Genomic DNA, 26,654 nt, shown 5'->3' with positions numbered 1-26,654 from the left:
AATACAATAAAATTTACATCAAACAAGCTGTCATTTGAGAGCTACGTGGTTGGAATGCTGCCAGTCAGTAACTGTCATGGTTTAACCCCAGCTGGCAACGAAGCCCCATACAGCCGCTCACTCACTCCCCCCTGGTGGGACAGGGGAGAGAATCGGAAGAGTAAAAGTGAGAAAACTGGGTTGCTATAAAGACAGTTTAATAGGTAGAGCAAAAGCTGCGCACGCAAGCAAAGCAAACCAAGGAGTTCATTCAGCACGTCCCGTGGGCAGGCAGGTGTTCAGCCATCCCCAGGACAGCAGGGCTCCATCACACATAACGGTGACTTGGGAAGACAAATGCCATCACTCCAAACAGCCCCGCTTCCTTCTTCTTCCCCCAGCTTTATATGCTGAGCATGACGTCCTATGGTCTGGAATATCCCTTGGGTCAGTTGGGGTCAGCTGTCCCGGCTGTGTCCCCTCCCAACTCCTTGTGCCCCCCCAGCCTCCTCGCTGGTGGGCTGGGGGGAGAGGCAGAAAAGGCCTTGGCTCTGTGTGAGCACTGCTCAGCAATAATGAAACACTGTTTCATTATCAACACTGTTTTCAGCACAAATCCAAAACATAGCTCCATACTAGCTACTATGAAGAAAATTAACTCTATCCCAGTCAAAACCAGCACAATAATAGATTGCATCTCTGGTTAATTTATTAGCCACCTGTTCCAGAATGCATTACAGGAGCGCATTAAGATGCTATCAGGTTGGGGTAGTATTTTGAGCTTCAGGCCTTTGAGGGTGTTTTTCATGTAAAATCATGCTAATAGGAAACTGAAATGAACAGTAGTACACAGTCCTCTCCGTAGAGGAAAAGGAGGAATATTCCATAGGTTCCAATTTCTGCTTCCATCCTCTTTCAGAAATAATAGGTTTTTAATGAAAACATTTTCTCAATTAAAATAGAAGCTAATAAAGAAAACTTAATAATGCACACAAAGATTGCAAATGTTAGTGCAACTAACGGCCTTTACAGACATGTGGGAATGTTACAAAATTATGAGGTATTGTAGGCTAATTTGTTTACTGCCTTTCATGAGAGAGAAAGCATCATTTCCCATATGCACATTTCTGCAATTCAGAGCTTAATTTTTCATAACCTAGCTCCTCGGAGTGTATCAATGTCACATGCACAGTTACAAAGTAGAATTACAAAATCAGAAGCTAAGAAAGTAGTAAAATGGAGAAGTACGTTGGGCAGATTGCCAGAGGAAAAGAGATTTTAAGACTATGCTTGGATAGAAAAGGAGATGGTCCTTTCTATAGGCTCATTCAGTCTGCACCACTGTGTATTGTCCATACACAAATAAGACAATCAGAAAGTGCAGGTTTGCTCTTAATACTGAGAAGTAATACTGTTACACTTCACATGGGGATCTCATGAAAAGGATCCCGAAAGAAAGTCAAAGTTAATGCAGCAGGGTCCAGGAATGAACTATCACACCATTGTTTTTTGAAAAGGAAGGAGAGACAAAACAGCAGAAGTGGCAATAACATGCATTCTCAAATTAAATGCATTTTGAATAGTACTAACGGAAAATATTTATGTGAACTGAGTGGCCCTTGGTGATCAGAACCTTGGATATATATCTCAGGTAAAAGAAATAGCACATGGTGACTTTAGCATTGACTCAGTACTGATTAGAGAGTAGTAACTACTGAGCAATTAGAAACACATTTCGTCAGTATCCGACTTTGTTATAGAGGTATCTTATTCAGATTCTTACTGGCCTGGTATGACAAGATGATAGCTGGAGGGATATTGCTGTAGGCATGAAGGTAAAGAGAGAAGAGAAAAGCTGAAGGTGAGAATCCTAATTCAGCATCTCAGCAAAAAGATTGTCAGAAAAAAAAACACTTCTGTGATTAATGCAGTATACCACAATTACCAGAATTGATTGTTTAATCTTAGATAAGACAGCAGAAGAGTTTCATTACATACCAGCCCCATAAGTGGTAGACACAATTAAGAAGGTTTTAACTGCAGGTTACTTAATGCTAAAGAAAGAACACAGTTTTAAGGAATGTGTATTCTTGAAACTGCTTTACTGCTACCACTTATTTCTGGGTATTAGATGGAGTCATACTGCTGAAAAAGTCATTCTGGGTAGTTTAATCTCTCTCTAATGTTACTGCAGGATGTTCTCAATTGATAGAGAATGATTCAGGTTCTGTACTTATGGCTACACTTGGTTTCAGCCAGAAGGAAAAGTAGCAATAAAGCGCATGGAAATTAGGGCCAGATCCTTTACTGCTATTCATCTTTTTAGAGACGGGTACAGTTTTGCGAACAGAAAGGAAAACACTGTTATTCTGAGCTGATGTCTATTAGCTCTCATACTGCATGAATGTAAGCACTTACAGAAGATACATTGCAATAATGAATAAGACTCGGTATCTCCTCAAGGAACAGCCTCACTAATATGCCATTCTTTAAAAAAATGTTGCAGATACCTGATACAGGCTCTGCGAAGTCTTACACATTTCTCCAAGCCACCCATGCATTCGGCTTTCCTTCAAACAAACTAATGCTGTCAAGTGCAAAGTAAATAGATTTTTTTTTTTTTTTTTTTAAGAATGATGGTGTGAGACAGGATTGATACTCGGTGGATCATAGCGTTGTATGTTAGTAACAAACTCTTATTAACGCCCTCAAAGCAGTATCTTTGATGACTTAGTTGTAAGGTTTAAATCTTAAATGACCATCACAGGTGGCATCTGTCATGTATAAATATAGTAGGGCTGATTTCTCTCATTCCTTTTCTCCCTTTTGTTGCAGCATGGTGTAAACAGAACAGCTCCTTTGGGAATCTCCTTTTTATTAAGGTGCTTCCTCCTGCAAGCCCTGTGACCACACTGTTCCTTGGCCAGCCAGAAATACTGAGGAGGCCCAGGGCGTTTGAGGCTGTGCCAAGCCTGAACAGCTCCTGTGATTGCTCTTAGCTGCACTGAGGGCCAAACATCTGGACCCAGACTGCCCCAGTCACACGAAGCCCTTCTTTTCATTCCACTGCACATGCTGTCTGATGCTTGGCTTAGGGAGGAGAATGAATTCATTAAGACCAAGCAATTTAAAAAATTGCTGAAGAGTCAATGCATGTACTTTCATGTTCTTTGCAATTTTTATGTTGTTTTATTCCAAAATTGTAATCCATTATTAAAGTGGCACCTGTCTTGCAAATGATTGTTCATTTTAGCATAGTCATAAGTACTGAAAGGAGAACAAAAGATTAAAAGATCACTAACGAGTTATTTTTGTGAAAATATCTCATAATTGCTACTGGATTCAAAATTAAACTAACTTAATTTAAAACAGTAATGCTATACTGTTCCCTCTGTTGAACTGTCATCAAGATCAGCAGTGGAAAGCCTAGTTCAGAAAAATCATGTTCCTGTCAGATCAGAAACATTATTTCAGATTCTGAAAAGACCTAAGTTCTGTCTCACTGTTCATTATAAAGTGTGCTACAGTAGTCATCCATTAAACAATACATAGGCCATATAAAGTCTGGATAAATTCAGGGCTTTTTGAAGAAATTATATCTAAGCCTTTACATCTGTGAACATTGGCTAGAAACTGAGTGTTTTGATGTTGGCTTATGAGAAAGGTGTATTTCATGGCTTTAGAAATGCAGTTATAAGTAGAAGGCTTTCTAAGCAAGTCCTGCCCTCTAAGCTGGATGGACTCTAAGCTGTCAAATTTCTGTCACAGCTGTTAGGAAGAGTAACTTTCTCAATGAGAACAGAGCAAAATGTAATGTGTGTGTCATCACAACAGAGAGATCTGATATGAACAATTATTCAAAACCTAGAGTGAGGCTAGAAAGTGGCTAATGAAAATATAGTTACTGAGAAACTGCTTTTCTAGTAGTGACAACCTAGGGGAAGTCTGGCATAGAAAAGCCATCTAGAAGAGACAAAAAGAAGAAAGGGTTGAATAGCAAAGAAACCCCCAAATCATTGCCAGGAGGCTATTTAGAGGGAGGATGAAGAACTACATCAACAGGACATTTTGCTGAAGGCTTCCAATGCACTAGACCAGTTAGACTTCGACAAGAAAGATAAAGGCATCCGCAGAACTGTAGAGCTGTTTATAAGTTCCTGGTGCCTTATTCAGATTTAATATGAATAATTTTGCATATTCCACTTAATTTGCATGAAAACTAACTCTACCTGTGAAAAAAATGTTCCAAAGGCTTTAGTGAAGTGAGGACAGGCTTCCCTCACCCACTGTCCTGCCATTCTTGCTCCACAGGACATTTCCTCCAAGGATAGCAGGTGTTAGTCCAGCCTCATGAACACGTTAGCATTTCAGCTGTATGTTCAAAGAGGTGAGAGGAGGTATGAAGTGAAGTGAAACGCTCTGAATTCACTCAGTGGATAAAAACCCTACTGACAGAATAGGAAGTGCTAACGTGCACCACCGAGAGTGAAGCCTGAATTCTAGAGACACTGGTTTGTTAAATATCTTTATGGACATCACATAAAATGGATCTAGCATTAAAGCACTGAAAATACAACAGCAGTATAATAGCACTAACAAAGTATAGTCTAGTGGCTAGAAATAGAGGATATTACAATAGGCCTGTCTTGACTCTGGGACCACATGGTTCTTCAGAGCTCCTCTGCCTCAGCAGCTGAAGGGCAATGTGGAATCAGTACCAGACTGACATTTCATTGTAGAGCAAAATGAGGAAGACTGTAGTCTTAGAGTGCTTGGATAGATCTCATCTTGTTTCCCTTTTCCTCTCTCTCGCTGCAGCTGATGATCATTCCGTCCCTTCAAAAAGATAGGAAATGTGGATTTTAAAAGACTCTGAGATCCACAAAAATATTAACAATCAGCACAGGATGTAGAATTAGGCGTCCGAGGCCCTTGTCTTGCTGTTCAGTACATCACAGGACACACTCCATTGCCCAGGGGAGTATGTGAGCACGCAGAACGCTGCTACGCTTCCCAAACCATGTGCCGGCAGATCCGCTGGCAGCAGCCTAGAAAAAACCCAATATATATTGTAGGCTGACACTGTCCCTCTCAGAGCAATCTTTAGCTAGTAGGTTTTCTTCTCTACCTCTTAAATGATTGTAATGTTATAATTATGCAGGAATGAATGCATGTGTGTCATGAATGGAGCATGACAGAGAGGGTTGTTGGGAAAAAAATGAAAATTATGTGAAGGTATTAAATGCTGGAGAACAGAGAGAAAGATAAGGGGAGATGGTAAGGGGCATGCTGTGGGATGAGAGTGATGAGAAAGAAGAGGGAGGCATTTTGTTAGCGAGAGGTTTCACGTGCACTTTGCATTAGCCAGTAGGCTTAGCTGTGTCATTGTAGCCACTGCTGGGAAAACTTCTCAAGTTTTATTTTCCTGTATGATGAAAATATGTCTGAAACCTGTAGATTTTACAAAACTGCTGAGAAAAGATATATAAACTTATCTATATTTATGATTTCAATTAAGTTGCCTTTATATGAATGCATTTCTACTCTAAGGTCTTTCTAGAGTAATCTTTTCATTATATGAATTAAGTGCCTCACACAATGGGATGCTAATAATAGGATCTAATCATTAGTCCAGAAATCATAACTCTTTAAATATTAAAAGTTATACTTCCATTAAATTTCATACATATACTCATTTAGACTCAGCTCAAGGAAGTCTGTGATTCAAACCAAATGTTATTTGTTTCAATGCTTACTATAGCCCACTGTCCATGTGTTACAAATTTCCATGGTTCACTTTGCCAAGTAAGTGAAGAGGCTCTGCTTGTATAATAGGAAAATAATAGTAATAACCTGCACCTTTATAAGTATTGAAAGCAGCATGTTCTCTGCTGCCATTTAGGCTCAAATTATCCTACATTTCAGGTCTGAGTGCTTATAATGTTTGCAGAGGAGCTAAGGCTGGGAAAATCTACCTTTGCTTGCCAAGACCCCAGCTGGTGTCTCTCCTGTGCTGAAATCCTTTTGATGTATCACCTGGCCAACTAAATAATGAGTGCTGGGCAACAACTCATTGTTGTTCCCAAATCTGGTGAAGTGTCAGGGCATGATCAGAGTTAAGGGAATGCATGCTGTCTTCTGAGCTGGCAAAGCAATGAGTAGCGCAGAGTATGTGAAAAAATCTGCCAGTGTAAGTGCAGTAAGCAAGCTCTTTCCCTGTGAAGCACTGCCACACATAATGACGTACTTCAGAGAGTTGAGAGAGTTGGCATTACAAGAAACTCTTTGCGTTGACAAATCCTTCTCAGGTAAAGCAACAAATGAGCAGTTCACGGGAAGGAAAGAAAGTGACAGGACAAAAAGCAACTCCCTGCAAGGCATATGAGGCAACTTCTTTCCTCTCCTCCCTCACAAGATGCAAGTTACATAAATATTCAAATTAACATCTGCCTTGGAGGTTGGACCCAACCCTGACTATAAATTAAAAATAATTTAGAAAAAAAGAACAGAACTGTTAGGGAATAAAGGGTCAACACAACACAGCTGGCACCTTTTTCTTAAAACTGAGTAAACATTTGCCTTCTCAAAGTATCCTTTTCCCTTAGCTTTGCTTTCAATCACTGTGAAAATAGCAGATTACAAAGCCCCTGAAACCAAAGAGTCCAGGGAGATCCATGGCAATTATTCCATCTCTTGCTATGAGGGTTCCCCAATTAGAAGATTTTTCAGATTTCCTCTTGTGAGTGACTCAGGAAGGTTTGGGAGAGAAGTGAGCTATGTCCTCGTCTCCCTAAATGGAAGAACATGTAATAGTTTGTCTACCTTTGGAAATTATCTGAATAGCTGTTGCACAAGAAATTATTCCACAGTAGCTGTGTTTATACACACATTATTGTGAAATATTTATTGCATTTTCTGACTAATTGTTCAAAGAAAAAATAATTTTTCTAAGATATAATGACCCCACAGGGAGTTAAATAGCTAATTCTTTAATAATCATTCGTGTGAGATGACCTATATAGACAGCTTCTTATCACTGTTTCATGTGAAGAAAAATGTTTCACTTTTACCACCAGTTGTGCAAAGGACATACTAAGTTATACTCACCCAGCAAAGTGCATATCGATATGCATATTCATTTAGTGATCCAACACTCCTTGAGATTTAATTTCCATAACAATTCAAGGAAATAAATATGTTCTGTGATCAGTGTCGCTGAGTTTCTCAGAATAAAATATAAACAAAGCCCACTTGTGAACAGTTTGTAGATGTTCAATGGATAGATCATAGGCATCCTATTCAGTTAATTCTCTCTTTTCCCTTCTAGTACAAGTTTCTAGGTGGGAGGAGAGAAAGTGCTATCTTGCTGCAAAAATGCACACCAGTCAGTTTTGTTCTGTTATACATGGGCAATACTGATGGAGTTAATTGGGGTGCAACATGTAATGGAGATAGAATTTTGCTTGTCCTGTGTTTACTTTCCAGTTACCCTGTACTTCTCATTTATTAGTAACTTAGTTCAAAACCCATGACCCTGCTTCTTTTCTATTCATATTAATTAAACAGATTTCTTGCAGGCAAAATTCTTTCAAGTTTAATAGTACTGGCATTTGGACTTATTTCTCTTCTGTGAGTTAAAATGTGAGGCCTTAAAAACACACATTTGGGAAATGAGTGGGGGCCAAATGAGTCATCAGAACTTGTTCTTGCTCTCATTTAGTAGTCTGTTCTCCTCAGGATGCAGTATAATGATGCTTAAATTATTATCTGCATTTGCTAAGTTAAGATAGGCTGTTCTGTAGGATGAAAAATAATTGCAGATTTAAAATACCTGAACGGAGGGTGCAAAGAAGACTGAGACAGGCTCTTTTAAGTGGTGCCCAGTGACAGGACAAGAGGCAGTGGGTACACACTGAAACACGGGAGGTGCTGTCTAAACATCAGGGAACACTTTTTTACTGTGAGGGTGACTGAGCACTGGCACAGGTTGCCCAGAGAGGTGGAGTCTCCATCCTTGGAGATACAAACAGGTAGTCAAGTCATCTAAGGATGCAGAGGGGTTCTCTGGGCACCTAAGTTCCCTGCTGACAAAATCTTTAGCTTGCAGGAATAATTCCTAATATGTGGCCGGTGTGAGGTTTATTTATTAGTTTTCATAAGACAGCAGATTGCTATATAGCCAGAATTTGCTTTTCTCACTAATCCTGGTTAATTTTCACCCTCTGTAGCAGGAGCTGGTTTGCAGTTTCCCTTTGAGCATTCAAAGTCAGTCGTGTCATCAGACCCAGGCAAAGTCAGTAAATTGTTCAACAGAGGCCCTTTCCCAGGAGCCAAGTGAAAAAATGTTAGGTCCACAGTTTGTAAGTGCTTGGAAGCTCCTCCAGAATGTATCTTCTGTTTTCATAAGTTCAGGTTTTTTGAACAGGCAAAACCGGACCATGTAGATACTATTTACAATAGTAAAAAAAAAATAGTTGTTTTTTTTTTTTAATTTGCCTCCTTGCCATATCAATTTATGATGTCTGTCTGCTTCAAGGGTGTATAAGAGCATAAATTTTAATAGGATTTAGTCTGGTTTGAGATGCTACCTTTCCTATCTCATTATTACTTCATATGTAATCAGGTTTGTTTCCTGTAATCCTTTACAAGGAAGTATCCAAGCTGAATTAAGATTAAATTCCAGCTGAAAAAGCCTTGTCCTTTCGCAGTAACAGACAGTAACTTTGATGGAGAATCTTCTTTTAGACAACGAAACAGTGATATATCTCTCATTCAAAAAAAAAAAAAAAAAAAGAGATGAATTAGCATTTCATGTTTCTTCAGCATACTAACTGAATAACTGCTGATATCTCTATTCAGATTAAAACTGGGTTAGCTACTTGTGTCAGCAAAAAAAAGAAGTAATTTAATTCGCACTTGACTGTTTGACCCAACTCAGTGTGCATATATCTGCCATAAAAGATATCTGCCATAAAAGAAAGCTAGTGATCTTAGAAAATTAGGACACTTTCACAGTGCTTCACCAAATAAACTGAGAAGTGTATCTGCTGTTAACTTTAGTAGGAATACAGAGTGGCATAACAAGCAAAGGCCAGGCCAGGCCACAAAGCAAGATTTGTATGGCACCAATACCAAGGCATGTATGATACCATTATTATTATTGTTACTTTGTGTGAAGTTATTCATGCTATTTTAAAAGGTGCTGTGGGTTTTGGATCAGTCTATGCGAAGATGGAAATTGTCTATTTTGAAAAAGGTGAAGACTACTGGGCTGCAGCTTAAGTCTGTCACAAGCAGCTGAGCAATTTTATGTTACTTGACCTCGAATAATATTTTTTTATAGGCAGGAGACAGAACTGGGGCTGGTGTAAGCTCCTGTTGTTGCAGACTGCACAAAAATCTGCCCATATTTAACGTGTGTAATTATCCGGGTAACTGTGAGTGCCCAGCACTTATGAAAAGCTATTTATTTAGAAGATAACGTGAGCTCTTAAGGAAAAAAAAGTCTGTACACCAGACTTCAAGACATAGACTTCGGTTATTTAGTTTGAATACAGGCAGAGACAATTTCCAAAACTGTGGATCTAATTTACAAAAAAGGAGATCTTGTACTCCTGATAGAATGTACGTACAGCAAATGCCATATAGTTGATATGTCCCCATGTTGTCCACTGATTAGTCACCATTCAGTTCTGAATTTTTGTATTGCAAACTCTCCTTGTCTCAGGTTTACAGATAGAGGGAAAAGCTAAGGCACAGAAGCATGAGACAAGTGAGATTTCAGACTTACAGCAACACCACAAACTTCAAGAAACCTGTTTAGAAACTGACACTGCATTATTTACTTCCCTTTCCCTTCTCTAGCAACTAAGGCTGTACTTTATAGCTTAACTGAAACCTTTTAGTGTAGCAGTTAACATTTTAAAAGTCTTGTTTCTTTCTAAGAGTCTAGTAAATTACATGTTAAGAAGTAGACTGAAGTATTTAAACAGTTAACAACTGATGCGTCTGACTAGTTTCTATTACATAGATGCATTTTAGGACTTTAGTAATAAAAAAAACCCACTGTGTATTAACCTAGAAGCAGAATAGAAAATAGCTGCATGTATGTATGCAACATAGGTTGAACTGATACTTGGTATTGCCTTAAAGAAATAAAACCTGATAAATAATACTGCAGTGCCATCCATATTTCCTTTTACTTCAATAATAAAATGGATGAAGACACCAGATTAACTGCAGGAAGGAATTTCAGACATCCATCATCTGTAAAGATGAGTCCAAATGTTACTGTGGGAGACTCTGGCCAAACCCACTATTCCTGCTTAGGATTTTTATTCTGCTGGACAAATTAATTCATGGCAAACTCCAATACTAATGTCAGTGGGAAGCCTGACAACGCAACAGCATTGGTGTACTTTCAAACCCTCATGTGACAAGACATATGACAGTCATTATAATGTAGCTTGTTGATTTTTTTCCTGTGACACGTACAATACAATAGGGTAATTTAGTTGGATTTTGCTGACAATGAATGGCCTTTACTTTTATAAACATTTCAGTGCTGTTTTAGTAATCAGTTGCAGAGGCAATTTGTTGTTTTGTGTATTGCTTCACTGTTAATGCCATTCCCAAGACAATTTCTCAAGTAATCTGATTAAGTAAAAGTCAAAATGCTCTTTGCTACCATGCCCATAGAATGATACTTACTGAGGATACAGAGCAAAAATAATTGGAAAAATGGCAAGAGCTAAACTGCCTAAGACAAAAGTCTAAACAGATAGATTTTTTATGTTATCCTTCAACCACTTAAAAGGAATTTCTAGTTTATATCTTAAAATGCTTCAGGAGGTAGATACGGAGTTGGGTTTTGTTGCGTTTTTTTAAACTGCAGAGCTGGTGGTTCAGAAAGATTGTCTTCTGCAACTCCAAGCATTACCTAGACTTTCGGATGTTTATTTTGATATGCTGTTAGTCAATACTGCAATCATGACATTTTATGCTGGAAGCTGTCATGTCAATAAGCCCCTTATTCTCTACAGGCAGTGCAGTGGCATTTGCTAACATTTTGTGTACGTTTTTCATTGAGCTGTTAGTGTGTGAATGTCACTAACTGAAGCAAATTTTAAATGAAAAAAAGAAAGGCAAATTCCCAGGTTTTACTTCCATAATGTATGACTTGGGATATCTCTGATTTCTGTAGATTATTTTCTTGAAGCAATCTTCGGTTCAAAATGTGCCCTCAATTAAATGCACACGAAATGCCATGCAAAGGTGAGATTCATGTAGGGCCATATCCTCCTTGGCTTGCAAACTATTTTCTTCTATCTTTGGGACTTGCACTATCTGAAGAATATGGTTTGCTATCTTGAATTATACAGTCTTAATCTTTGTCCTGTTCTGACACGTCATCAAAATACTGGGTTTTATCCTTTTCATCCTGTAGTTTTCAACAGATAAAAATGTACCATCTTCAGATGCCTTTGAGCCTCTTCCTTTCAAATCAGCCAGCGCAGCTACTCCACATCCTCCTCCTTAGCTAGATCTACTGCTGTGTGCTCTCTCTGCTTGTTGTCTTCTGCTAATTTTCTCTTTGTCTGGAGTTGCTCTTCCTGCTCTTCCTATTTCATCTCAGCTCAGTGGTGTGTGAGCGTTTCATGCTTTTTAGCCCAAAAGGTCCATACCTTCACACATAGTAGCTAAATCACTGGAGAATATATGTGCCATGGCTGCATTCCTGTTTGGGCTGTGCTTCTGTATACTGTATCTGTTTCTCCCTTAACAAAGGAAGTGGGTTATTAAGACATACAAGCCAGTATGTGAAAGCAGGATATTCTGCTGTAATTCCCAATATCAGATGTTCCTAGGTCAATACCACCAGTTTGATTAAGATATATCAGGCATGAATTAAGGGTCTGGTGTTGAACTGGTATTTTCAGAACCTAGGAAGAATGTGTGATATGCACTAATGGTTTGGTTGCCAGCATGCCATAAAACTCGTGAGTTATGATTTTTTTCCTGCTATATTGTGTAATGGAAATTTACAGTATACCCTATCACAGTGTAGATTTTGCTATGTCAAAGGCAGCATGCAAACGTTTCAACAAACATCAGTTTTAAATCCTTGCCTTTTTTTTTTTTTGTGCAAAATGTAGAACATAATACCAATTCATCTCACAAAGAGAATTTCGACACTATATATTGGTACTACATTTACAAAATCCTAGAATGGGAACATGGCTTTTTAGAGCAACAGCAAATATGGGACCATGCTGGCTTAAGATACGAAATATTGAAGGACTTCCCATTCAGTGAGTATGATTCATCCTATTCAGTAACTGAAGTGGTGGAATAATGGATTCATGTCTGTAATTAAGAATTGTATCATGGTTTAAATACATAGCATTTAGTTTGGTTGATGGCCAGCCATAATTCTGAACTATTCTAAATTTTGACTGCCTTACTCTGCAATCTTACCTTCTAAACATAATTTACGATATGGATACCAGTGACAGCGAGAGATACATTACCAACTTATGCAGTTCTATCATAATTCTTAAAATAATAGAATCAAAGAATAATTTAGGTCAGAAGAGATATCTATGGATCATCTGATCCAAGCCCCAGTCAAAACAGGTCTAATGAGATCAAGTTGCTCAGGGTCTTGTCCTTTTGAGTTTTGAATATCTCCAAGGATAAAGATACCACAGTGTCTCTGGTCAACCTATTCCAATATTTGACCACCCAAATGGTGAAAAAATATTTCTTTATATCTAACCAAAATGTAATGTACTGCAACCATCACTTCTTATCCTTTCACTGTGCACCTCTGAGAAGAGCCTGGCTTCATCTCTAAACCATCCTGTTTGGTACTTGTAGACAGCAATAATATCTCCCCTGAGCCATACCAGGGTTCAGCAGCCCTTTACTTCCAGTGTATCAATCACTCTCACAGATTTGGTATTGACCACAAATTTGGTGAGAGTTTATTCCATCCCATTGTCTAAATTGTTAATGAAGGCATTCAATCAAATTGGCCCCAGTGAGATGGGCATTTTAGGTGTGTTAGATACTTTTTCTTTTTTTCCCTAAAGCCTCTAAAACTGGTTTTACCCAGCTCCAAAAAATGCCTTCCTTTGGGGACGGTTATTGATGATTGCTGATTGCTTATAGCCCTGGGGTTTCTGGTATCATCCTGTGACTATACTTTGAAGGTGTCTGCTATCATCCTGTGCCTGTTTTCCTTTATGCTGCAGTTCTGTGGTCATAGATAGCTTATTCAACATGCAATAACTCCGTGTTATTACTGCCTATTAGTAACAGAATGTATGTATATGACACAATGCTCCATACCACATAATCATACAGAGATAAGCAAAAGCTAAAACAAATTAGGTGAGGACCAGTCACCTGGTCCTGAGATAGTTGCTGTCATTAGCTGCATTAGTTACAACTAACCAAGCTGAAGCAGAGCTTCAGGCAGGCCAAGCTAAGTCCAGAGACTTAACTCAAAGTCTAGCCTGTCACAAGCAATGGCAACATCATATTTACTAAACTGTAAGTCTACACACAGTAGTAGACTTGCAAGATATGCTTGAACCTAGATTTGGACACTATATTTATCTTTTCTCCAAAGGATTCCTGATAGGTATTCTAATCAGTAGAGGTTTTTAATCACACCTAGTTAATCAGCCAGAGGTCTCCTACCATGTAAGCATGAAATCTTTCTTCTGGGTGACCTATATCTGGTGAGAAATGCATTGTATACACCATAGAGAAAAGGTTTGAGGCAACTCCATGTCGTCCAGGATGACACAACCAGAAACTCAAGCTCTCCAGGCTGTGCCTACATGTCTGCATCACCTCACTCTCAGATTGAAGGGCAGTGTTGCTGGCATGGGGAACACTACACAGAGAGGCTAAAATAGCCAGCAGATCTGGAGATGAAAGTCAGTGCAAAAAACTTAACTTTATCAGTGACCACAGATTTAATCAAATTGTAGCAGTGCTGCCTAAAAGGTTTGGGTTTGTTTTTTACAAAATTGCATGATTCTTCATTGGTCTTTTTTTTCCACAGAGTTGATTTGTGATTTATTGAATGATAGGTTTAACAATGCTTAATTCACTTATTCAGTTGGGCTGTCAAGCACTTGGCAAACTTTAAGACAGAACTAAAAATGGTTGGATGGCAGATCTGAAGAGAAATGGACCTTGTAGATCTGTTAATTTTCTTATGAGACTAAGATCTCTGGTAATCCAAATTGTTTTAATACTTTTCTTTCCACTGAGAAATAGAATAAAAGAATCATGGGCAGAGAGCCCAGCTCCAGATCATATGGAAGAACTAAACCTCCTAGTTTGAACTACTTAGCTATTTTGAGATTTGTTTTCCCTATACAGTAATGGAAAACTTAGGTTTGTTACACATATTTTTCCAGGTTAAATCTGTAGTTTAATTTAATTCACAAGCAATTAATTATTTATGTATGTATGTATAAGATTAACATAATTTAGCATACACAATTAAAGTGATGCTTTAGTGCTAATATATTATTATCATTGGCTGTGGTGTAGATTTTGGAAAGTTTTGTCAGTTTTTTGTGAGGTTTTGTCCTGCAGGCAGAACACCTAGTTATGAAAGCAGTAAGTCCAGTGAAGCTTCATGTGCTGTGGTTTTGAGTCTCAGGCACTTCCATGTGGATTCTCTGGTGTTTCATAAGGGTTGAGAGCAGCCTCTTATTCAGTGAAGGATGTTAATAAAAGCTTTCTACTTTGCTGAACTACTTACTTAATATTTGTGGAAACTTGATACCTTGAAGACTTCTACCCTATCTTTGGAAATATTCAAAACTTGTCTCGAGAAAGCCCTGAAAAAGTCATCTAACTGGTCCCTATTTTGAGCAAAGGCCAGATTAGGTGGACTAGGTGCCCTCCGAAGTCCCTTCCATCCCAAATTATCCCCTGTTTCCATGTCCAGCTTGAATGGGATTGATCAGCAGGTCAGAAGCCTCTGAGGAGCTGGTGACAAGCATATATATGGCAGGATATGGTGGTCTTTTTTTCGAAAATCCTAATCTAACAATAAACAGGGTTATACAAGTACTCTAAATTTGGTAGAAGTATCACGCCTCTGCAAGATACATTTTTATAAAAAAAAAAAAAAAAGAGTTGTATGAGCTTTTTTGCTTGCATTTAAGTTTTGGGTCATGTAATTAGCATTTTCAGTTTGATTTTACAGAACACTGATGAAATGCAAAAATATGCAATAAAATGTATTGGTTAATTAGACTGATTAACAGGATTTTTTTCACAGATATCTGGTACATGCTTATACTACAGGAATAGGAGGATCCCAAAAGATACTAGTCTAAAAGCAAAAAAGGTATGAATACTCCTCTGCAACAGAAAATCTAAATTTTTTTTTTGCTTTCAGACTTTTATGTAAATTAGTTTAAATAGGGAAGTTAAGATTTCTGAATAGGACAAATGTAAACCTGAGAACAATCTTATAAACTACAGTGAGCTCCATCCCTGAAAAATGCTCACTGAAGTAATTACAAGACCTCTATGTGTTTCTGTGTCTTTTATGTAGAAAGGAAAAGACAGTATAGGAGAGTAATTTATATCCTGTTGTTGAAAAGGTGACTTCTCTAAGATTGTGATTTTACCCATAGCACCATGCAGTTGTTTTGACATTTTGATTTTTCACACATCTCTCTCTCATGGTTTGTCCCCAGGTATAATGAACTAACTAGTTCTTATTTGGTAAGAAAATAAATAGTTACTACCTGAAGGATGTGGTCTCATTTTTAATGGTTTGGGTGTTTTTTTCCCTTGTCCTGATTTCAGCTGGGATAGAGTTAATTATATTCCTAGTAGCTGGTACAGTGCTATGTTTTGAGTTCAGTATGAGAAGAATGTTGATAACACTGATGTTTTCAGTTGTTGCTCAGTAATGTTTAGTCTAAAGTCAAGGATTTTTCAGCTTCTGATGCCCAGCCAGCGAGAAGGCTGGAGGGGCACGAGAAGTTGGCACAGGACACAGCCAGGGCAGCTGACCCAAAGTGGCCAAAGGGGTATTCCATACCATGGGACGTCACATCTAGTATATAAACTGGGGGGATTTGGGGCGGGGGGGATAGCCGCTTGGGGACTAACTGGGTGTCGATGGGCGGGTGGTGAGCAATTGCACTGTGCATCGTTTGTATATTTCCAATCCTTTTATTATTACTGCTGTCATTTTATTAGTGTTATCATTATCATTATTAGTTTCTTCTTTTTATATTCTATTAAACCGTTCTTATCTCAATCCATGAGTTTTACTTCTTTTCCCAATTTTCTCCCCCATCCCACTGCAGGGCAGCGGGGGGGAGGGAGCGACTGCGTGGTGCTTAGTTGCTGGCTGGGGTTAAACCACAACATCCCTATAAACATCAGACAAATAAACACTGATAGATATTTACCCAAGTGTTTTTATACATTTCTGTTGTGCAATACATTGGTTATTTTTTCAAAGAGGGAGCTGTGTCACATGGACCAGGATTGTTATGGACAAGGCTGAGAGCCCTTTCCTTGATTTCCTTTAGCACTAGCTTGGAGAACATACACTGTTCTCCATAGCATTCTTGCCAGAATTGGGTAGAAGAAGAGAATTTCCTGTCTTTGAGGAAAAAAATAAAATCATGCAAGCATAAAATGATTTTTAAGAGATTCTTCTAAGGAAAGCAACTCTCTCCTCAGTCACTTTGTGATTTCTAAGCATCAATGTTTGTTTGAGTGCAGAGCTAAACTACATATTATCTTCTGCATTGCACAGTCTTCATGGATTTTTATCGTGTGGATATCATACATCACAGTCACATTCCTAAATTTAAGCTGTTTTGAATAAAGCAGTGCATATTTGCCTTTCTGTATACTAACTTGTGATGGGTTGACCCTGGCTGGACGCCAGGTGCCCACCAAAGCCGTTCTATCACTCCCGCATCCTCAGCTGGACAGGGGAGAGAAAAATATAATAAAAAACTTGCGGGTCGAGATAAGGACAGGAGAGATCATTCACTAATTACCATCACGGGCAAAACAGACTCAGCTTAGGGAAAATTAGCTCACTTTTTATTACAAATCAGCCAGAGTAAGGTAAATGAGAAATAAAACGAAATCTCAGAACACCTTCCCTCCACCCCTCCCTTCTTCCCGGACACAACTTCACTCCCGGATTTCTCCACCAAACCCCCCCAGCGGCACAAGGGGGACAGGGATGGGGTTTACGGTCATCACATGTTATTTTCTGCCGCTTCACCTCCTCAGGGCGAGGGCTCATCACACTCTTCCCCTGCTCCAACGTGGGGTCCCACCCACGGGAGACAGTCCTCCACGAACTTTCTCCAACGTGGGCCATTCCCACGGGCTGCAGTTCTTCACGAACTGCTCCAGCATGGGTCCTTTCCACGGTGTGCAGTCCTTCAGGCACAGACTGCTCCAGCGTGGGTCCCCCACGGGGTCACAAGTCCTGCCAGAAAACCTGCTCCGTGGGCTCCTCTCTCCACAGATCCGCAGGTCCTGCCAGGAACCTGCTCCAGCGCAGGGTTCCCACGGGGTCACAGCCTCCTTCAGGAACCCACCTGCTCCGGCATGGGGTCCTCCACGGGCTGCAGGTGGATATCTGCCCCACCATGGACCTCCCTGGACTGCAGGGGGACAGCCTGCCTCACCAGGGTCTTCACCACGGGCTGCAGGGGAATCTTCGCTCCGGCGCCTGGAGCATCTCCTCCCCCTCCTTCTGCACTGACCTTGGTGTCCGCAGGCTTGTTTCTCTTACATGTTCTCACTCCTCTCTCCGGTGGCTGTTTTCCGCGTCCCAACTTTTTTTTTCCTTCTTAAAAATGTTATCACAGAGGCGTTACCACTATCACTGATTGGCTCGGCCTTGGCCGGCGGCAGGTCCGTCTTAGAGCCAGCTGGTATAGGCTCGCTCTCTCTCGAACACAGGGGAAGCTTCCAGCAGCTTCTTACAGGAGCCACCCCTGTAACCCCCCCCGCTACCAAAACCTTGCCACATAAAACCAATGACAGAAACAGAAACTGGAGCTTTTTTCACTGTTTCTGAATGTATTGCCTTGGCAAAAGCCAAGATTTTTGAAGAAGCTATTTAACCTTGAGCTCATCAAAGACAGTAGATATTATCCTATTTTACCTTTATTGACCACATTCAGTTGAATAAGATTCCTACCAGATTTGGGGAAACCAAATCATCAGTCATACTCTGAAATGCCCTTGTCTGCTCAATAATTACAGGGAGAACTGACACTGCCTGGTGTAGTTCCACACCACAATTATGTTAGGTCTACAGTGGGTGGTTGAGTGAAAAAATCTCATTTCAAAAGCTAGCAGATTTTTTTCCTAGCTGTAAAAAAGTCTTAAAATGAAAAACCATTTTTGATATAATGTACTCATATCCTTCGAAGAGAGGCTTTTCCCCCACTTTCTCTTTAAACAGCAATAGAAGATATCGATAATAACTATCATAGGAAAACTTCAAAGAAAAGCTTCACAGGCAGCTTTCTTCTGGTAGCGCTAACTGTGTTTTATAAAATGTTTTAGTCTCCATTTTTGTCTCCATCTTTAAGCTGTAAAGCAGCTCAGGCTGTAAAAATATACCATTTCATATGGTCCTAGAAGGACTAGAGAGGTTTAGGCATGGTATTGTGAATTAATGCCATTTATCTTCAGAGTGAGAAGTTAGCTTTAGGAGTATATATGTAGTTTACAACATTACATGTCTAGTCTCTAATATCAGTTCAAACATCCTCTTTGCTCTGAAATGTCTTTTTTGTCTTTCTTTTCAAATAAACATCCTGTTCCACGATCAGATAAAAAAAGAATCAAAAGCTTCTCTCTTCTCAGTCCCATCTTAAAGAATTATCTAGAAGTAATCCAGTTCCACCACACTTTTGGTTTTCCCTGAAATGTAAATAGTGCTGCATTAAAAACAGTTCTGCTAATATTCCATGTCTAGGCTATATTTCAGTTGAGAAGCCTTTTAAACGTAAATAAAAACAGTGATTATAGGTAACAGGAAAATCATTATGGTATACTTCTCTAAAACAATAAGGGGTTTTCCCAGTTGATGATTCTCCTTCATTACTTACGGGTACCTGCTGCTATTCAGCCCAGTGTGTTAGCAATCACATCATCAGAACTGTTGTATTCGGGCCTATAAAACCACACTACAATGGAGTGAAAGCTGCCTATGTACATGCAGAATACCAAATGTTAAAGACATGAATGTGAGCTCATGTCACCTCACTGTAAATACGGCTGAGACCCAGACTTGCCAAAGATAATCAATATGTTCAACTTTCAAAATAAATTTAGAAAAAGTTTAGCTTTTAGTACAGGAAAGAAAGTTAAATGCCCTAGGTCTACTTCATAAATAAGCACATTGAAATACAATATGGGGAATATTCATCTTGTCTGCATTTGGGCATCTCCATTATGGGCTCAAGACAGCCAGCTTGAGTGTCCACCTTCAGCTACCCACATAGCCTGGGAGTGAGAGGCATGCGCTCCTTCAGAACATGCCCAAGGTAGGTGGTGGGAGAGCCCCTGTAGTACTGTCCAGTATACTTATGCCACCCCTATGGCTTTCACAGGAAAACACTGCGTTTTCTCATAAAAGAGGTAGCAGCAAGCTCAGGACACATTTCAAAAGCAGTGATGATTTCTAAGCCTTTTTTTTCCTCCTCTGATTAAAGCTTTCAGTTACCTGGCAGAAAAAATATATCAAATTCAAAGAAAAATTCATGTAATGTGAAATGCTGAGGATAATGTTGGTGAACTAATCTCAAGAATGCAGTAAAAACTTTTTTGGAAAAGTGCCATTTTATTATGCCTCTGCTCCAGTCTCTAAAAACAAAATGTTTAATAATTTCATTGTGAAGAGGGGATTCAGTCTTGAAAATTAATCTCTAGTGTCTTTCAGGTATTGTACACTTTAAAAATACTGCCATTAAAAAGACATGGGTGGCCTGGCACTGGCAGTACAGTACGATTGACCTCACATTGCTTCATCTGCACAGCTATTGATTTTTCTTTTTCCCTTCATTTTGACATTTCACATGATTTAATCAAAGATTCATCACTTTGGAAATGTCAAGTTTAAGGTAGGTTTTTTATTGTTTGGGAAGAGTAATCTTTGAAATGGTTTGCTACTTATCTTTTTTCAGACAGTCAGCTAAACACATCATCACTGAATCAACTCGGAATTGACTGAGTGTATTTTTTATTTCTTTCATAGTGTATTCCAATGTGCCTTTTTACTGAGTAGCTAATTGTATCAAAGTCAAAGATAGCAGCAGTGTTTTGGATAGATTTCCAGCATCTCAGCACATTTCATGAAAAAAAGCTCTCTGGGGATAAACGCCTTTATGCAACATCACACTATGTGATGGGAAAGCAATAGAAAGCAAGCATGGAACATGCTAATGCAGTATATATTACAGAAATAACAGATAGCGTTTCTTGACATTTGTTCAGCACCTAATAATTAGAATTATAGTCAACAGATGCATGGGCCACAGGAGGAGTAGGGACCTGAATAGAAACTGGCTATCTGAACTCGTTAGAAAAATGTAAGCAGCACCGTGAACTTGAACTTGATGATATGGAGCTGGTGTAACTGCCTGGTTCAACTTCATTCCTGTTTGCTCTCCAGATGTAACATCTGACTGAAAGCCAAAGAGTTTCCAAAACACAGTGCAGCCTTGAATGTCCTTCTAATGGGTGCTCCAACACACATTTAAAGTGCTAAATGGCTGCTGAAAATAAAACTTACAATGTCTGTTCACTGTATCAGTGTCCCTCCAAACCCTCAAAGCCACATGCCAAACTGTGTGACCTATCAAGCGACATAAAGTGTGTGCCACACCTCAGAAAGCAGAGAGGACCTGGCCACCAGGAAATTACAGAGGCTTTCTCCATGTTTAGGTTTTCATTTTGACACAGGACTGGAATCAGAAGACATCTAGATGTCTCCTAGGACAACCCAGGGAGATTGCCTGTGGCTGTCTCACTTTCTCCCATTGCTGTGGGTCCATATTAGCCAGCAGCCCTTGTGGCAGCCCTGCTCCACTGCCAAGCAGGAGTTGTTGCTGCCCTTGAGCCATGTGGGAGCTGCTTACTTGGTTCCTGAAACATCCTAAGAGCCCAGGGCTGGTGACTCCTATGGAAACCCACTTGTGCCTTGGTGCTGCTCCAGTTGCAGCAGGCTGTGGTTGGTCTCTGGCCCATGGAAGTATTCTCTCTTTACAGATCTGATCTGAAAAGTGCTTTTCATTTCTAGACCATACCACTCACTTTCTCATCTTTTTTTACTGACTTTTCTGTATCTGACAGAATTCATTCATTTAGTCTGCCCTCTCTTTACATCACAGTTCCCTGTAGTATACACCACGTCTTTGTCCTACCCCACAACACAGCATCTTGCCTCAAGCTGAGACTAGCTGCTGCTTGGTACCTTCAGCATTTGCTGAAATGCTCATCTCTCACTGTCCTTCCCAGTGTGTTAACTCCCTAATGGGCAGTGTTATCTTGACATTACTTGGAAACTTTCCTTGAGGGTTAGTGAGGGAGGAGAGATACATCTCATGCAGAGCAATCCTGTGTTTTAAATGTCTTGGTGGAAGGTATATAGGTAATACGATAAACAGGGTATGGGAAATGTCTTTTGAAACAGTAAAGTGCGTACGGTTTACTTGCCCTATGGAGGAGCTGAAATTAAGGTGGTGATTTATGCAAGCAGAAGCTGTCAAAAGAGCCATGATAAAACATTTTGAAGAAGGTATTATCTTGGTGGGATGAAGGTCGATTAATTAATTTTTGAAAGGCTTCTCTGTTCTTTGTCTATTATGTATCTAGCATTACCTGAGCATGGCAGTAGCTGCATAAAGCTTTGTCCAGTTCCTATGTCCTCATCATCTTATTATTCAATACACTTGCTAGTACCCAATTTTCTTCAGTGTTGGTGATTCAAAATTTCTTATATTAACTCCTACTAACATTCTCATGACATTAAAGAGATGCCCCTAAGCAAGTAAGAATTTAATATTCTGTAAAAGAAGTCAATCTAAATTTGAAATACAAGATTTTATGAACTCCTGGCTCCAGTACACCTAACATTCAGGCCTTTGACGAGATTATTCAATTTCTTACCTTGAGGTTTCATAGGTATAAAGAGTGATGTGTTTCTGTACTCTTTGTAAAAAAAACCTTTCATTGTACTCAGAGTTGCATCAGTTTTTGTCAAGCCACATAGATGTTTATTTAATGATTATCCATATACATTGAGCTACCTAGTTGTCTGTGGCACTGTTCCATTAATATTGGCAGTATCCTTATTTCTAAGTACTTTGTGGGTTAATGTAGAAATAAAGTTATAGCTGGCTGGATAACCTGCATAGACCTTCAAACCAAAAAATCTATTTATTGAAGAACAATTTAATAGTAGTAGTACCATTGCAGTATGGTTTTCCTTTGTAACAACTCAGAAGAAACTTCCCCCCTCCTGTATACTTGATGAGAGGCTAGATACAAGTCCATTCAAAATGAGAATTTGAACATGACTTATTTTTTCATACACTGTTGATGTCTTCATAAGTTGTAACTGGCACAGCGAAGTGGAAATTCAAGAACATTATGAAAGCTAATCAATAACCAGTAGAAATAATATCTCATTTACTCACTTGCTAATGTAGGAAAGTTTTCTGTTTATAAAAATTGTTTTAGTGACTGTATTGCTTTTGTAAGATTACAGGTAGCAGAATTTGAGGCTAAAGTCATATTAATGTGGAAAAGAAGGCCAGTGCAAGGGCAAATACTTTGAGTTCTGACTCTGACCAGTCAGCATAGTTTGACTCTAATGCAGATGGACCATTTCAGAAAGTGTTTTGTCTTCATCCATAGCATTCCACCTAATCTAGTGGAAGATGTCCCTGCCCATGGCAGGAGGGTTGGAATTAGATGATCTTTAAAGGTCCCTTCCAACCCAAACCATTCCGTGGTTCTGTGATTTATGTCAGAACTGCGACTTTCCTGGTAGCACCTAGTCAGGGTGTCCATCTATTCATCAGGAAATTAAATGATGCTGCTGACATCTGTCATTTTTATTATTAGTTTTATATTTGCAGTAACTTCATTACTTTCTTTTAATCTGAAAAATGGTTAATGCCTTTTTGTGAAGTCCATGGGGAGCATCCCCTGCAAAACAAAGCAGAAGTTTTTGTGTTTATTAAATGATTTTAAAGCTTGCTTTTAAAGGAACCCTATCAATGGTGATAGATTCCAAACATTTCTCATCCAGATGGTTTCTTCTTGCAGTAGTTTATCTACTGCCACCACTGTTTCTAGCCATTTCTTGAGCAGAGTGCATCTTACAAACCCAAAGACATAGTACTGCTGTGAGATACATGGGAATGGATGCCTTTGAAATGGTATGTGAGTTGGATGTACAGGGAAAAAAAAAAGGAAATAATTTGGCACTCTGAAATTAACATTTTGCAGAAAAACATATAAATATTAGAAACTGTATTTGTCCACTAAAAAAACCTAAGTGTTGCAAGACAGAGATAAACAATGACAAAGAATGAGGGAAGAAAAACAAAATAAGGCTGGATATGTCCAGCACTGACTCGAGCTCTTATCAGTTGTGACAGCCATGCAGTCCATGCATTGTGTGCCATTTTAAAAAACAATAAAGCCTCCAGTGAGTCTATCTGCTGACTGATTAACGCTCCTGAAGGCCCCATAGTACTTGAATCTAGTAAAAGTGGGTCAGCACAGTGATGTACACAGCACACCGATAAAAATAGTTTGTTAAATGAACATGTTATCTCAGCACTTTAGATTGCAAGAAACAGTTCTTATCATGAGATTTATAGGTGACCACTCATAAATAAATACATTTGATGCCAGATCTTGAGGAAACAGAATGACAAGAAAATGAGCAAGAGAAATTTACTCTGCTCTTTGTAATTACTGGGTGTTCTGCAACCATGCAGGATAAGTGTTATCAGTTACAGTATTAAATGTACCCAGTAAATCATTTTCTTACACTTTCTCTTTTGCATTTTGAAGAAAAAAAACTGTATTTTTTCATATTTTTCAGGACAGTTAATGAGCATGTTTTGGAAGCTATTGGACCATATTTCAAAGTAGAGCTATTTGAATCAGTTATCTTGAATTATTCCTGACAAAAAGGTTGACATTTTTCTGCAGATAAAATGTTTGCAAATAACAACATTACTAGTGATCTCCGGTTCAACTTTATATTTTTCACTCTGTGGCATTTATTAGATTAGCAGTTTTGAGATTGTAGATTGAAGGTGATACGAACATGAGCCATCGTTTTCCTGTATGTAAATAGGGTATTTATTCTATTCCTTTACCGGCATCTCTACACCAAATTCTAGCATGAAAATACAAGGTGAAGGGCCCTAACTTACCGACTTTCTGAGATTTTTCTTGACCAATGCAAGTAGTTAAATATAAATCTTAATCTAAGTTAAGTCCTGGGATTTCACATATGCCTTTTTTTTTCCTTCCACATTTGCTGTTCAGCATGATGTTCACTCTTCTTCAGAGAAAGGTGAAAGACTTTTTTCATTCTTGCTTGAAGAAATTTCTGCTATGGCTTCAAAAATGAACAGTAAAAAGTTTCTTGATGCCGTGACGTACACCATCACAGCATACGTTTGTTAAATGAAAAGTCTTGCTGCGCCGAAGAGAATTGTTTGAAATGCCAATGAGGGCAGGTTGAATAGAAGCTTTTCTTTAAAAGTCCTCCCCAGAAGAGGCCTGGGATTTGGAAGGGGGGCATGAAGGGGTCAGAAAAGCATCCTCTGAAGGGATGGACAGGACATGTAACCCCTTCCTCCTTATAAGAAGTCAGTGAGGCAGTGTGCCACGGATGCAAGGCAGCACTGCAGAAGGCTGAGCTAATTGCTGACACTTTCTTCTGCATAGGGCAGATATTCTTTTGATAAGAAGTCTGGCTTTCTGCTAAATGAAATTGGAAGAAGTCTTGGAACGAGCATTCCTTAATGAATGCCTTGTTGACTCCATCTCACCTAAATGTACGTCCCTCGTATATGGGGAGGGCAATGCTTCCCTTCTAGCTCACTGGGAAGTCACTTGAAAAGTATGAAGGCTGTGATGATGGCTCTTTGGCAGGCAAAAAAGGTCATGAACTATCTTGAATAAAACATTGCTGATTCCCAGAAGAATTAACAAGTTTGTGGTCTAGTTAACTGTGTCCATCTAATACTCGTCTTTGTTCATGAATGCCAGGACAGCCAAATAAGAAGCAAACATTCCAATGCTGCCAAAGCCTATAAACTGTTGAGCAAGTTATGCTCTTTTTTGTCAAATTTCGTCAGACTGTAATTCAATGAGGAGTTATGAAAGTAAAAGATAAATGAAAATAGAATGCTAATGTGATTTAAAACTAAACAAGGCATCTGTCTTTCATCACTGTCAAATGGGGCGGAAACACAGGTCTGTGAACTTACAAACACTTTGTATGCAATTTCTGGCAATCACCTTTCTTAAAATGAATGGAAGCAGCAGTAGCATACTTCACATGTGAATTACATTAGACATGGCAATTGAGTCATTGTAACTTAAGGTAGCAGGTTCTAACTGAGAAATGTTATCTGCAAGAAAACAAAGATATCCTTTGGGATGAAACTGAAAGATGAAGTGTCAGAGAAAGAGCTCCATCCTGGCATATACTATAGTTTCTCCTCAAGGGTGGTAATTTGAAGTAATGAGTAGTCCTTGTTGAATGACCTTGTACATCTGCTGCACTGCCTATTCAATCTGTAACTCACTTTCCATCAGTTGCACTTTTAGTACAATTAAATGTGCCATCATAAAGCCCTAAAAATGAACAACACAATCTCTGCATATGTTCATAGCTATTTAGCCTGGGACTGGGAGGGTGGCAGAAGTCCATCTTAAACCTTCTGTTCATGCCAAAGTGCAATTTGTTGATTGAAAGATGCTAGCTGATAGAGCTGGAAGAAGATGGCAGGGTTTGCTTAGTATGCACAGAAGGACACACAGAACAATTTGAGAGTGGAATGCATGCTTGAGCCAACTTGCTGCTTAGAGGCCACCTGGATGGTGGCATGAAGAACAAACTGCCCTTTCCCTCCCCACCACCACCACCCCATCCTAGGCAATTTAAAATCCTTTACAGTATAGCATGAATAAAAACATGCTGCCATGTTGACAACAAAGAGACAAGCCTGTTTTGTCAGAGGAATGATATCAAAGTAAGAATATTTTGGACAGTTTTTGTTTTCACGTGGGTTCTAGTAGAGCCAGAGTCTTTTTTTTATGCATGTTTATAATTTGGTACATATGATAAAGAACTTAAATCCTCTCTAAGCAAAAGTGAACAACACCATCTTGCAAGAGGATCTGTAAGGATGGAGCGTCTTGCCACAGAACTGTTTAGAGGGATTTTCCTGGGGCTGCTGGCTGGAAATGTGGAGAGACACTTTGCTGGCTGAGGTGCTGTTCCTCCTGGAGGCACTTCCCAGCTTACTGTCACCTGTCACCACCTTACCACCAGTGCCCACAGCACTGGAGCAAGTACCTGTCTCCTCCTGGTCCTC

At 39.3% G+C, this 26,654-nt stretch overlaps 1 protein-coding gene across 5 annotated transcripts in view; it reads left to right on the top strand.

The window, feature by feature from the left end:
• The window catches only part of EPHA6 (EPH receptor A6), a 529,864-nt gene that overhangs the window by 312,121 nt on the left and 191,089 nt on the right, over window positions 1-26,654 (top strand). The window lies entirely within an intron of this gene.

The sequence above is a fragment of the Haliaeetus albicilla genome, chromosome 6 (assembly GCF_947461875.1).
Source record: "Haliaeetus albicilla chromosome 6, bHalAlb1.1, whole genome shotgun sequence".
NCBI lineage: Eukaryota > Metazoa > Chordata > Aves > Accipitriformes > Accipitridae > Haliaeetus > Haliaeetus albicilla.
This window is presented reverse-complemented; position numbering and strand designations above follow the sequence as displayed.